Source organism: Centruroides sculpturatus, unplaced genomic scaffold (assembly GCF_000671375.1).
Source record: "Centruroides sculpturatus isolate CEXI.00-Female unplaced genomic scaffold, Cexi_2.0 scaffold267, whole genome shotgun sequence".
Lineage (NCBI taxonomy): Eukaryota > Metazoa > Arthropoda > Arachnida > Scorpiones > Buthidae > Centruroides > Centruroides sculpturatus.
The window spans coordinates 568,957-582,451 of record NW_019384634.1 but is presented as its reverse complement, the minus strand read 5'-3'; the positions used below and the strand labels follow the sequence as shown (position 1 = coordinate 582,451).

The 13,495-nt window shown below is 27.6% G+C and overlaps 1 long non-coding RNA gene across 1 annotated transcript; it reads left to right on the top strand.

Annotated features, from left to right (window-relative positions):
• Positions 1-5,081: 5,081 nt before the first annotated feature.
• Positions 5,082-6,204, top strand: LOC111625845. The gene is made up of 2 exons (XR_002756790.1): positions 5,082-5,155; positions 5,969-6,204. It is a non-coding gene; the product is annotated as an uncharacterized LOC111625845 (long non-coding RNA).
• The last annotated feature ends 7,291 nt before the right edge of the window (positions 6,205-13,495 follow it).

Sequence of the window (13,495 nt, the reverse complement as noted above, 5' to 3'; positions counted from 1 at the left end):
CGCTCAAATTAGTTCCAAATGAAGAGTCTCTGGCTTTTTTAATTCTTTATTTTAACCTGAGCGAAGAGAGAGAAAGAGAGATTGTTGATTTATGAAAGCAAAATTAGCTTGTAAGTTAAAGAGATTACAAATATATCTTTTTTTTTCTTCTTAACCCTTCGATTGCTCGCCAGTGTGACAGCTTCATCTTGGCAGAATGCCAAACTGTGTCATTGTCCGCTCCACTGCTGACCATTTCACATCTAGCAAGCCTTTCACAGATCTGTGATGAAATTTAGCTACGATTGTTGAACTTAGTTCGTCCAGCAAAATTACTTCTCTTTTTTTTCATTTTATTTTTCTTTTTATTCCTGTTGTGCAAAGGAAACCCAAGTTTCTTTATCTGCTTCTAACAAAATTTGTCTCGACTTAAGTTCTAATCATAAGAGTCCAAAATGATTGACCGTTTTGATATGTCGTGGGCATTTTTTTTTTCTTTTTTGGTTGGTTTCTTGAAGTATCTTTGCTGACAACTGCAGCCTATACACTTCGTCACTGTGTCACCGGCGTGTGTTAAAATCTTTAAAAGTTTTGAAAAAATACACTGTATATGTATATATATATATATATATACACGCTTTTTTTTAAAGATTTAAATGTCTTTATCGCCATTATTTATAGGCTTACTTAAATTAATTAATGCGTTAATGTTAAAGATGACTCGCAAATATTATTTTTGAATATTTTACTAGTAAAACTTTGTTTCTATTTCAGATATTTCAGCTATTCTCAATACAGACTTTTTTTTTTTCGAACGCTTTGCTTACTTTTGACATTTTTTACGAAATATTTCTGGTTTTTAAACCTTTTCTCAAGCATTTTTCAACAATTTTAAAACATTTTTTAATATTTAAAAATAATATTTTCTAAAAGATTTTCTATTTTCAGCATACGTTTTATAGGTTTTTTAAAGAATTTCGTCCAATTTAATATTTTAAAATAATTTTTATTGTGTTTCCATGCTATTTTTTTCAATATTCAGAGTAGTCGAAAGCGAAATTTTATCAAATATTTCAAAGATTTGATCTATTATATTTCTTCTTATCGAAATAAATAATATTTAATTGTCTGGGCATCAGCAGAGGGAGTAAATGGAGCACTTTTTCTTCCTTGGATACAGTAAAAAATTTCATAAATATAATCGTAAAAGTTATTGAAATATGTAACCTTACATCCTCGACCATGATACTCTGTCTCTCTTTTTGTATTGATGGAATGCTGTATTCTATAATCTACTTGTGAATAAAACCCCCAAAATTATTTATTGATGCAATTATCTGTCTCCAAGCTTTGAATTCCTGGAAAATTTTCTATGAACACCCACGTTTAATTGTATTATATCTGAATATTCTGAATAGTTTTTAATTATTCAATGTTTTACGAATGCAATGCGTAAAATACGTGTTCTTTTCACTTTCGTATAACTCTTCAATAATACAATTCTATCGTAGCAAAAGAAGCGGAAAAATAAATGGAAAATGATATATATTAACTGATAATCTGTCTTGCCTAATCCTAAGATATGAATCCAATCGAATATCATTAATAAATAAAATCAAATATGGAGATGCTGCATTAAGAATAAGGTATGGATACAAGAAGAATGATATTCAATTTCCGATGTTGAATGCCCTAAATTAATACATTATATGGCTGCCAAAACGGAATAAAAGCTGTCATTAATACTTAAGAAGATTATACATGATATTTATTTAATTTATTTCAACTTTATGCTAATTTTTTCCTTTTCTCTTGCTCGTTGCAAATTTTCTCCAGTGACACTTCGTGATGTTTCGCTTTGTAAATCTTCATAAAATGTCAGAATATTTGAATATATATATATCAGTAAATTCAGGAAACAATAGAGAATTTAGTTAAATTCTTTATTTAAAGATGTCGCTAATAATTTGAGAATATAAATATAAAATTCTTCACTGTATATCGTGTTGTAATTTCTAACTTTTCTAACAATTTTCTAGTTTCAGAATTGTTTTTTTTTTTCGCATATTTCTCGCGATTAAGATTTTATCTCGTTAAATTCATTGATAAAAATGCAAATAAATTGTATTTTTTTTTAAAAAAGAAAAGATATTTGCATAATTTCCGAAAGTGTAAACAGTAAATTTCAATAGTTGCGCGTATTTCTTAACGCCGAATAATTCTTATGGAAGGATCATTTATCATTTATTTTCGCGTGGTTAAAATCCAAAATTTTTATACATAAAAATTAAAAAAAAAACAGAGAAAATGAAGATAATTATTTTTTAGCGATAATGTGTAATGGAGAGAATATTAAGAAAATAGTTTAATTTCGTAAATGAGACTCTCCTTTTTAAAACTTTTATGACTAATTATACTTCGTAACCAAAAAATCGTCTCGGTAAATAATTTAAAATAAAATAAAAAAAGTTATTCCTCCACCATTTTTCTTTCTTTAATTAAAGATGAGCTCAATAAAAATTGCGATTTGTTGTTAGATATCCAGTAAGAGAGTGGAAAGAACCGAAGAAAGAAGTTAATTAGGTGCGCGTTATCTATCGCTACTTAATTCAATCAGTCATATAACAATATGTTCGACGTCAAATATTCTCATTTCATTTTGTTTAAATGATTTATATAAAATTCTTTTATTTATAATACTCTTTTCTCTATCTTTATATCAAATTTTCTATTTTTAAAAAAAATATATTTTAATGTAAATTTTTGTATCAGTTATGAATAAGTAATCAAGTGCATTCTTGAATTTATAAACCTATTTTATATAAATTCCAATCTTTCTAAATATTGCTTTAAATGTCACTTCTTTTTCCATTTGCATTCTGTGTTTTTCTATAAGTTTTTACTTGATTGAATTCAAAAATCAGCAAATTATAATATATATATATGTTTTTTAATCTTCGACTTACATTTTTCAATATTTTTGTAAATATTTTGACATAATTTAGTGTCAATTTTCAAATATTTTTAAAGTTTTAACCAATTTTAATATCAATTATTTTATTTTTCCAATAGCATTATCTTTTTTTCTTAAAAATATTTCATCTTCTTTGTCATTTTTAAGAGAAATTGTGTGCATTTTCAACTTTTTTTTTCAATTTTTATTCATTTTTAATGAGTTTTTTTCTAGTTACATTTTTTTTCCAACCACTTCTTCTGTCATTTTGTAACATTAGAAAGAAGCAAAGAATATTTTTATTTATGTATAACAATTCTTAAATTAACGAAAGTGAAGAAACGAGCATCTTTAAATGCATATATAAAATTCATTAGCTAGAAAACGGGGGAAGACTTTACAAGAGAAGTCAACGAAGGTTGTCCAATCATCTCGGATTAGTCATTGATTGAACAGGCTATTTGACCATTCCATTAGTAACTAGCTTCAACTCCGCCCAAAGTCGAGCGATAACTCTATTATATTCTGACGTTCAAAGTCGAGCTTCTCGAACCAAAAGTGTAAAAGGTGTTAGACGTCAATAAAAGTTAACCGGGCATTTCTTTCTTCTTCCAGAATAGGATAGAGTTTCGCTGTCAAGTTTGTCTCAATGGTCTACTTACAAAGGACCAAATGTGATTAAAGACAAAGAATTTGAAAAGATAAAACACTACTCGAATCTGATGTAATTTAAGTCAAGTTCCCTGTCAGAAAACAAGGACCAAAAACAAAAAAAAATTGAGAAAAAATAAATATCTACAACCTCATTAAATCCTTTTTCTTTAAACAATAAAAGGATCATCAAATCGCTCTCATTCAGTTAACCGGGTTATTCGAAGGTCCAATTATCGATAACCGTTCGATAATCGGCAATTTTGTTATTTGTAATTCATTCTTGAAGTCTTCATTTGTTTTTCTTTTCTTTTTTAAATCCAAAATTAAGCAATAAATTTTTTAGTAAATGTTACAATTTCAACAAAACTAAACTCTAGTTTTATCATTGCAATCACATTTCATTAAACGGAGCCATTTAGGTCATTAAACGGACAGATTTGTCATCAATTAATATTCATCCCCCCACATTAGAAAGTACTTTAAGGAGTCATTATATAAAGTTCCAAATATGTTAAGTCATTATGTCATTTGTAGATAAGACAATCGATTTTTTTTTATTATTATTTTTCGAGCTTTTCACACGCTCTTATTGAAAGAAAATTGCATTAAAGCATTATAAACTCGATACTGTTGAATAAATGTCATTAAAAAAAAAAAAGAAAGAAATAATAATAATACGTATGCAATAAAACACAGCGAAATATTTTTCCATTCTCTAGCAATAATTGAAATTCCTCTATAGAAAATAATTAAGAAAATTGGAAAACGATTAAGTTGAAAAATAAAACGTGATTTACATGTTAGAAAAATACTGTTAATACATTTTAATATTTGCAAATTAATAAAGTAAAAAACAAAATTGATTTTTGTAAACGAATATTGCATCATTTTTTTTCAAGAAATTACGTTTCAGTTCAGCGATCAAACTTCGTAAAATTTATGCATAAAAAAAAAACGTTCGAAGTATTTTAAATACATCATTTCACCTACCGAAAGAGCATTTCATGCGGAAAAAATTCAAAAAAAAAAAACTATTTTAATTAATAAGAAAATAAATAGTTCTTGACGGATATTTTTAATGATACTTTATACACAAAATGGACATTATATTACCCAGTTAAAATATAATTAATTTAAATCGTAATTTGAATAAACTGATAGAGCTTTTCCGCTTAATTGAAGAGATTCTATTGCCGGAAAATTCGGGAGGATATTGCACTTTAAAATGCTTTCTTTCTATAAATAATAAAATACATTGTTGAATTTGGCGTATTCTATATGACGCCAAATACACCGGATGACATTAATGCCTACGGTATTCTAGGTAATGGCACTAAGAGCATTAGATGGCGCTATTATTTAGAGCTTTAAAAGCAGTCCTAGAAATCCTAGATGGCGCTACCATCTTAATGGTGGCGCTGAGAATCATAGATGGCGCTACTATCTAGAACTTTATAAGCTGCTCTAGAAATTCTAGATGGCGCTACTGTTTACTGTTTTAGTAACAGTAGGAATCCCAGATGGCGTTTTTATAAACAATTCTTGAAGCTCTCTACAATTCTCCGGACGGTAATGAAAGAATCTTATATGTTTTTTCTTATTGGCAATCAGAAAAGACGGCTAAATATTTTATTAATTTTAAATATTGATAAATTTTTAAAGCCGTTTCTATCAAATACTCAATATATTTAATATTGTATTATTTTTAAGTAAGTAAAAATATTAATTTTCATTAGGTTTTATTAAGCTGACAGGTAATATTATTTGTAGAAATATTTTAAAACTGTTTCACCTTCCATTAGGCGTGTTTGCTACATCATCAAATAGATTTAATACTGTTATATCTGTAATTTAATGAAAATTTTCCAGTTTTTTTTTCTTTATATATATATAAATTTAAATGTAATTACTTAAAATTTGCAGAGAGGCTCGTCGTTTATATTCAATGTGATCTTTTCGAACTTCTACACGAAAATGTTTAACGTCTAGCGTGTAACAGAATTTTTTAATGATATTAATTCAATATTACTGTATTAAAATTTATAAAGCTCTCGTTTAAAAAGAAAAAAACCCCAAAGAAAAATTTTGATATTCTCGAAATCAATTAAATTTCTTTCTTAATTATTAAAATTACTGCTCGCAAGAAAATGCATATTTTCTGGCGAGCAGTAATTGAAAAAAATAAAACCACTTATTAATATTAAAAATTATTTTATATCATTTTAGAAATTACAAATATCAATAACAAGTAATAAATATTGTAAAAAAATATTGTAGACAAATAAGTATAAAAAAAAACAAAAAATTTACAGCTAGTTTGTATGTTAGTGATTGTACTGTGCTTCTTGTTAGAGTAACTATCTTCCTTCTCTGAACCGATAGCATGTTCCAGGATGATAATATACCATCAGGTAGTTGTTTTCCCGATGGAAAACTGTTGAAGAATACGATTGGAATGTCAAGATCACACATCCGAGTCTCCAAAATCTCAATTCAATCGACCAAAATGTATTGAGGAGACGGAAGAATGTGAACCAATCTTCTCTTTCTTCCCCAAAGAATCGGTTTGAAAACCGATTATGACATGTAAATTTAAGCAATAAACCAATAAATTTTCTCGCCCTTGTTTGTATTTTATATATTAAAATTCTAGATAATTAAATAATTTTTTTTTAAATGTAAACATAACAAACAGGAAGAACGAAGCACAAATTGTAATTAATTGAAAATGTAATAGAGTGTATGGTCATCGACCACTAACAGACAGATTTCCTTCAAGAAAATCGAAAATCGATAAATCTCTTTAAAGTTTAGCTTGGAGATCAATCAATCAATGTTCACTTAGAAGCATTGTCCAACAGGCAAAGAATTGAAATCGGAGTAAACTAAACTAACATGTCTTATGTAACTATATATATATTTATATATTAAAAAAAAGATATACATCTTTCGATATTTATCAATAAACAAACTTTTATATCTGACAATGGCATATATAAAATAGTAGATAAAAAAATAAACAATAATATAGAAATTCGATAAGATAAGTAAGAAAAAATAGAAGCTTATGTTCTTAGCACTACTTTTGGTTGCACTTCAATTCAACTTATTGTTGTTTGAAGAGCACTCGAAAGAAGTTAGCACTTTTATTTTGTTATTTTTTTTTGTGTTTTTTTCATTCGAAAAATTAGCAGATTTCGATACATTTAGACTAATTTATATGAAATAGAATTAAAATGCAAATTAAATAAAAGAAATAAATTAAAGAAAAATTATTTACTATTTGGATAAATCTAAAAATTAATTAAACTTTTCTTACTTTTCTATCTAACAAATATTGTGGCATCTTAATTAATCCAGTAATTAATATTAAAAAGCCACCATCTGCTGGCTATCTTATTTAATGAAATATAATATTTATTATTATTATTTTTTTTATTATTAATTTTTATACCGTTTGATTTTTTATTAACGTTTATAAAGTGCATACTTCCATTAAAACTTCATTAAGGAAGATCTAAATTTCTTAATAGAAGAGGCAACGAAAATCTTTTTTATTTTAATATGTATTTTTTAAAAATATTAATTGTTTTTATTTTTTCGTCAGTTAATCACATTCATTATGATGTATTAGTCTGCAAACATTTTTCATTTATCTTTCTGTTTGCTCGAGTCTCTTGTTCAAACAGTTATTATCTGTACAGGTAATGTTTTTTTTATGAGCAACATCAAAAAGCATATCTATAAATGTAATTTTAATAGAGACGTAGCAAGTAACATGTACTTTTTAATAAAAAAAAAAATACTTCTATCCACAGGATTGTATCTTTAGATACATTGTATCATAATTTTCAACAGAGGTTTAACTTTAATGGAGAACTTTCAAACAGCTACACCTGAAAATATCTGCAAAATTTAGTGGTGATTGATTAAAATGATTACAGAATAATAATTATACTTAACATTTTTTAATGGGGGATTTTCTAAATTAACATTTTCGTAAAAAGAAACGGGGAGAGAAAAAAAACCTACACCTGTAAAGATAAGATTAATGAAGATCCATCCGGACTACTCTACCTTCAATTTTTAAGTATTCTTATCCAAGTATACAATAATTTACCTAAGTTAGTTCATCCAAATAAAATTAATGATAATCTTTAAATAATTATAATTAAACTAAATTTATTTGCATTCAGAAATGAAGTTTATCAAGCGAATGAAAAGACATATTTCATTAAAAGAAGAAATTGTATTTTCTTGTATTTGTTACAAACTTATAAATATAGGAGGAAAAAAAATAATACATATAAAAATAATAACAACAATTCGCATTGCGACGTAAACAGTCTTAAAAATTCTTCTTCTTTATCAAAATTTCAAAGCAAACCCGGATAAGATAACAAAGTTGACCTTTCTTTTCGGTATGCGCTCTCCTCTCTTAAGATCTCGAATGCATTAAAGGAAGTAGAAGGATAGTTTTATATGCCAGAAATTCGATTGAACTCGGCGTGTGGTTTTTCTCCTCTATTTTACTAGTGTAATAGCAAAAGTAGACCGAATATCCGTTGTGACCGAAGGTAAAACGTACTGTACTTCATCTGCTGAAATGCAACACGAACGAATGATATCCTACCAAAATTTTCAAAGAAAGAAAAAAGAAAAAAAAACAAGTAAAAAAAAATGAGTATGTCTGTGATTCATACTCATGTAGTGTCTACCCATACTTCACTGCAAGTAAAATGACAGTTGCTAGCATGTTCAAGACGTGACGAGACTGTTCAAGAAAGAAATCTTATTCCTTGCGCATTTTCCTCTTTCCACTCCAAGCAGTTTGTCTTTCTACAAGACAATCGGGAGGGGAAAAAAATGCATTTCTTTGTATGCGTCTCCATCAAAAAGTATTATTTAACTAAGGATTTGTGCAGTGTAGTAACTAGTAAATCATTCTGAGAAATTAATCTTTCGTCAAATAAGCACAGATAAGGAATTAAACATGACAAGAAAAAAATATTACATTCGAAAAGTTGAGGAAATGAGAAAAGTTTAAATCTAGCAAATGCTTCTCATTGCTTATTTCTTTGTAGATACATAAAATTTAATTTGTTTAAATGTTATTCGATAAAAAAAAAAACGCATTCAATCTCTTGTCATGCTTTGTGAATAGGTTATTTGTAGAGGATTTAACACGTCATTCTCTTTAATTCTTACATTTTTAATTACTTTGTCTTATTTGCTTATTAAAACCATCTTTTTCCTTTATCATTAAAGTGAATAAGAAATTAACTGAATATTAAAAAAGAGCATTAAATCGAGAATTCTTTATATACAATCAATTAAATTATATATGAAGTTCTAGAATTGTAGAAGCAAATTCGAAATAGATAAAGTTACTCAAATATAGATGTAGGAATGTTCATTAATAGATATAGGAATCAGAAGAGATGTTCCTCGAGTAGGATTTCTCGAAAATATAGAGACATTCGAAGAAATTTATACAGTCATCAAATACGAACACGATATTGATGAGGAGTAGACACATCACTCAAGAGCAGAATATATATGGATCATGACTGTATATTCAGTTAATCATAAATTTAAGAACAGATACAGAATCGTAAGAAAATAGGAAAATAAGCGTTGAATTATTCGGGAGTAAATTCAAAGATACTTTAAAATAGGTATAAAAATCAAAATTTAAAACTTGTATAATGATCTTGATGTATTTTTGAGTGATCTAATACTCTGGTAATGAGAATTTCCCTTGATTGATTATCTAAGTAAAAACGACTTCCCGCTTTTCTTGTCAAACTATGTTCATTTTTATGAAACTTTTCTGATAATATCGAACTAATAGATATTTAAACATTTCAATCGAATAATTATTTAAATATTTTATTCATTTAATAATAAAATCGTTAATTTTTAACGAAATTAATGTCAATAAAAAGTATAATTTCATATATATTTTTAGTCTGTATAGAAATATTTGGTCTGGTATATAAAATCTATTAAGAATTGTTTAAAGAAAAAGTGCCAAGTGATTATAGGGACCGAACCCACATCGTTTATCGTTTATCGAATGTTCTAATGTTCCAGCAAAATGGATGTATCCAATAACTTAACATGTGTTTAATCTCTTATCAGAAGCCATTGGTTCGGTTCCCATCTGCCATCCGACATATGTCTTACTATTTCTTTCTTTCCTTCCACTGATACAGGAGAATTTACACTCTGACAGTTAATCGTTAACCTTATTTTACGGTATTTTGACAAATTTTTGAGTTATGTTCATTAATGTATTTGATAAAAATTTAACTTTAAAAAAATTGTTAATGAAGAAAAATGAAAAACATTTATCAAATATTCTCGTAGATAAGATTATTAAGATATCATTTACAGATACGTGAAAAAAAAAATTCCCTTCCAGCAGACAAGAATAATATTTCTAACACGCAAACACATTAATAGACAAGCGCCTTAATCTAGATTAATCAAATTTTCTTCTTTTCAACAGGTTTCTAAAAGAAGATACTCGTTACTAATGACATTTATATAAATAGTCGTATACCAGAGCAATTTCAACGTATAATTTACCATAATAAGAAACGAAATTCATCACATTTTCACCAATTTTTTTTTTCCAATGTAAACCGAGAATTTTCAAAAGTATTCAAAAACTTTGTAATTTCAAACATGAAATCTCGTGCCCTGATCTATTTCATGAAGAGATTATTATCAAAAAAAAAAATGGAAGAAAAAAAAGAAAAAAATAAGATTCTTTCCAAATTTCCGAACGTGCTAAAAATGATTGATTACGTCTGTGCCACCGAGAACTATTTTTGTTCTTGTGAGAAAACTTTTTGAAATATGTTTCTATTATTTCCACGGACTAATTTTAGTTAAAAATCTTAAGAAAATTCAAATTTTCTATTTCCGTCTTTATTAATCTTTCTACTGAAAAAGAGTCGTAATCCGAAAATGATGTCGTTCCGGCGTTATCTGAAACCATCTCTTCTTTTTGTAAAAGTATCACCTACTTATGGCTAACGTTAATCAATAAGAAAAAAGGAAGAAAAAAAAATGGCGATACGAGAGAAGATATGAAAGTTGGGCCGATATTATCCCAAGCTGACAAAAGATCATTTGAGGTAAAGGTGGGTAATACTTCGTTTCTGTAGTAGCAGTCATCGTGTGTGTTATTACAAAGAATTGCTTACAAAATTATGAAAAAAGAAAAAAAATCTTATATCCATTCAATAAAATTTGTGGCTGTTTTCGGAAATTTAATATTCTACATCGTCTTGAATTTTTAAAACCAAATAAAATTTTCAAAAAGTTCAAATTTTATATTAATAAAGAAGGAAATTTTTTCTATATTTAAAAAAAAATTTTTTTACTAAATTTATATAAAAAATTAAAGAAAAATTAACTTTATGAACGTTCAACAGTCACTAAAAATCCCTTAATTCGATTTATTTTCACACTCCGTTTTAGATTCTTTACCCCGAAACAAATCTTTTATCTTTCGATTTTTTTCGTTTTAAGGGATTTATTTTTTAATATATAAAATTGCAATTGGCCCATTGCCAAAATTTCGATATAAAACATGCTAATTTAAGTAGTAAGCCAATAGAGACAATTTGGCAACGTTTCAAAACTTATCAGGTAAAAATACTGTATGTTGACCCCTAAGAGAAAATTTGGAATTTATCCAGTTATTTCTTCGTTTGTTGAACGCATTTGGCAAATTTTCAAATAATAATAAAAAAAAGACTGAAAGAATATAGAAAAATAAATAAAAAATCTAAACATTAAAAAAAAAGAAAAGATAAAATGAAAAAAATAATGTAGTTCAATCATTTTTCAACGAGCGAGAGATGGCAATATTAATTTTTTTTGACTTTTTAAAAATGGTCCATTAAGTAACGTATCGACAGACGAACTTCCAAAATATTCTAGCGATTTATATATATACAATGCATAAAATATATTATTAAAATTCAATCACCTTTCGAGCTAAATACGTCGCTAAAAATTGATGTAAGAAAAATCATCTTTCATGCTAATTATGACTCGTGGGATGTTAAACAGATGTGTAGTTAATGGTCGACATGGATTTCGACGCCATTTTTTTTTTTATAAAAAAACTTCCTATTTTTAAAGTAACGTGACAATAATAACAATGCGACTCGACGTATCTATTAGAATCAATCGAGAATAAAACTAAAAACGAACGTGATTCAAACGCTTTATTTATTGTTCAAAAGTTAATAAAATGCCTCAGAAAAGTAATAATGGAACAATATCGAAACGTGCAAAAAGAAAAGAAAAAAAAATCAGAAAAAAAATAAAATAAATAATGGAATCCGGACGATTTTTAATAGTGGCCATGTGTTAGATCAACTGTTAACATTAAATATGGTGCGTACTCCATCGACATCATTAACGTTATTGTGAAGAAACTCGGTAATGGTTTGTATCTACGTGAAGAAAAAATATAATTTGATAAATGTCCTACATTTAATTTTTTTTTTTTAAATTTATCATTTATATTAATTTCTTTTTATTTTAGATATCGATTATAATGTATAATCGATAAGATGATATTCGCGAAAAAGTAATTAAATTACTCGTCGAGTAACTAAGTGAATAGGTTCTTAATATAAGTATCTGAGGATATAAACATATATTTTAGTATACAAATTAATATTCGTTCTATAAATACGTTTTGAATTACACGTATCCTTCAATAATGTATTGAATATTCTAATTGATTAAGTAGAGCTTAATGTATTTATAGTATTCGATGTATCAATGTGATTCGTAGTTTCTCGTAGAAAATGAAGAAATATTTTAGAGATTATTGGGCTGCAATTTTCGAACTGAAGACCTATACATTACCATTGTCTGTCTGTCCTTCGTTAATCTCGAGAACGGAGTTAGATATATGAAAACAGAGACTAGATACGAAAAGATTAGAGACCGGAAGCACTAATTAACTATACATCAATTTCCGGGTCATACCGGAAATCACGTGATTTTTATTCAAAAATTTTCTCGAGAATGGAGTTAGATAGATGCCGGCATGAGACTCGATTGCTGTCAGGAAAAGTATGATGTACAGGAGCAAGAAATTGAGACCGAATATGGAAAGCTTAATTTAAATTATAGTACAGCTCTCCCTTGATAGTCCGACGTTTTTTAATCCGACATGCTCAGTAGTCCTACCCGTCCCCTTTACGTGTCTGCTTGCACAGAAGTATGTCGCGACGTGAATCTCCCATCCAATTCTTACACGATGACACACATTTCGTGTGTTTTCTGTGAGCAGTTCTGTTCGAACAGTCGGAGTAGAGAATATTGTAAGCTACTGCTAGCAAAACAATGTAAAATATGTAATTATTTTCGGTAATCCGGACACTTTTGATAATCCAACACCCCTTTGGTCCCATACCTGTCGAACTATTAATTAAGGGAGAGCTGTATAGTTTTTAAAATTAAAATATCACAATAAATTTGTCTATTTTGTTTATCGAATCCGTTCTCCACGTTACCATCGAAAAAACACGAGTTCGTTCGTATTCAGGATATACCAAATATACATATTTTTATCCGGATCCTCCGTTGGGACATACTTCACACAATCCCAAAGCTCAGTATTGTTAATCCGCTTGTCGAGATAATTAAAGCGAGTAAATATAAATTCAATCGACGATTTTTTAATAGTTTTGTTCGGTCAAACTGTAGCAAGAAACAGAGAAAAACAAGAGGGGAGGAAACAAAAAAGGAAAGTAAAATTGATCTTCTAGACGAGTGAATTTTGAGAAAATGTTGAATAAAATAGTGCGACGATGGGTTTGACAAACACGAATGCAATTCAGATAATTGGGTTGTTGTGGTAAAAACACA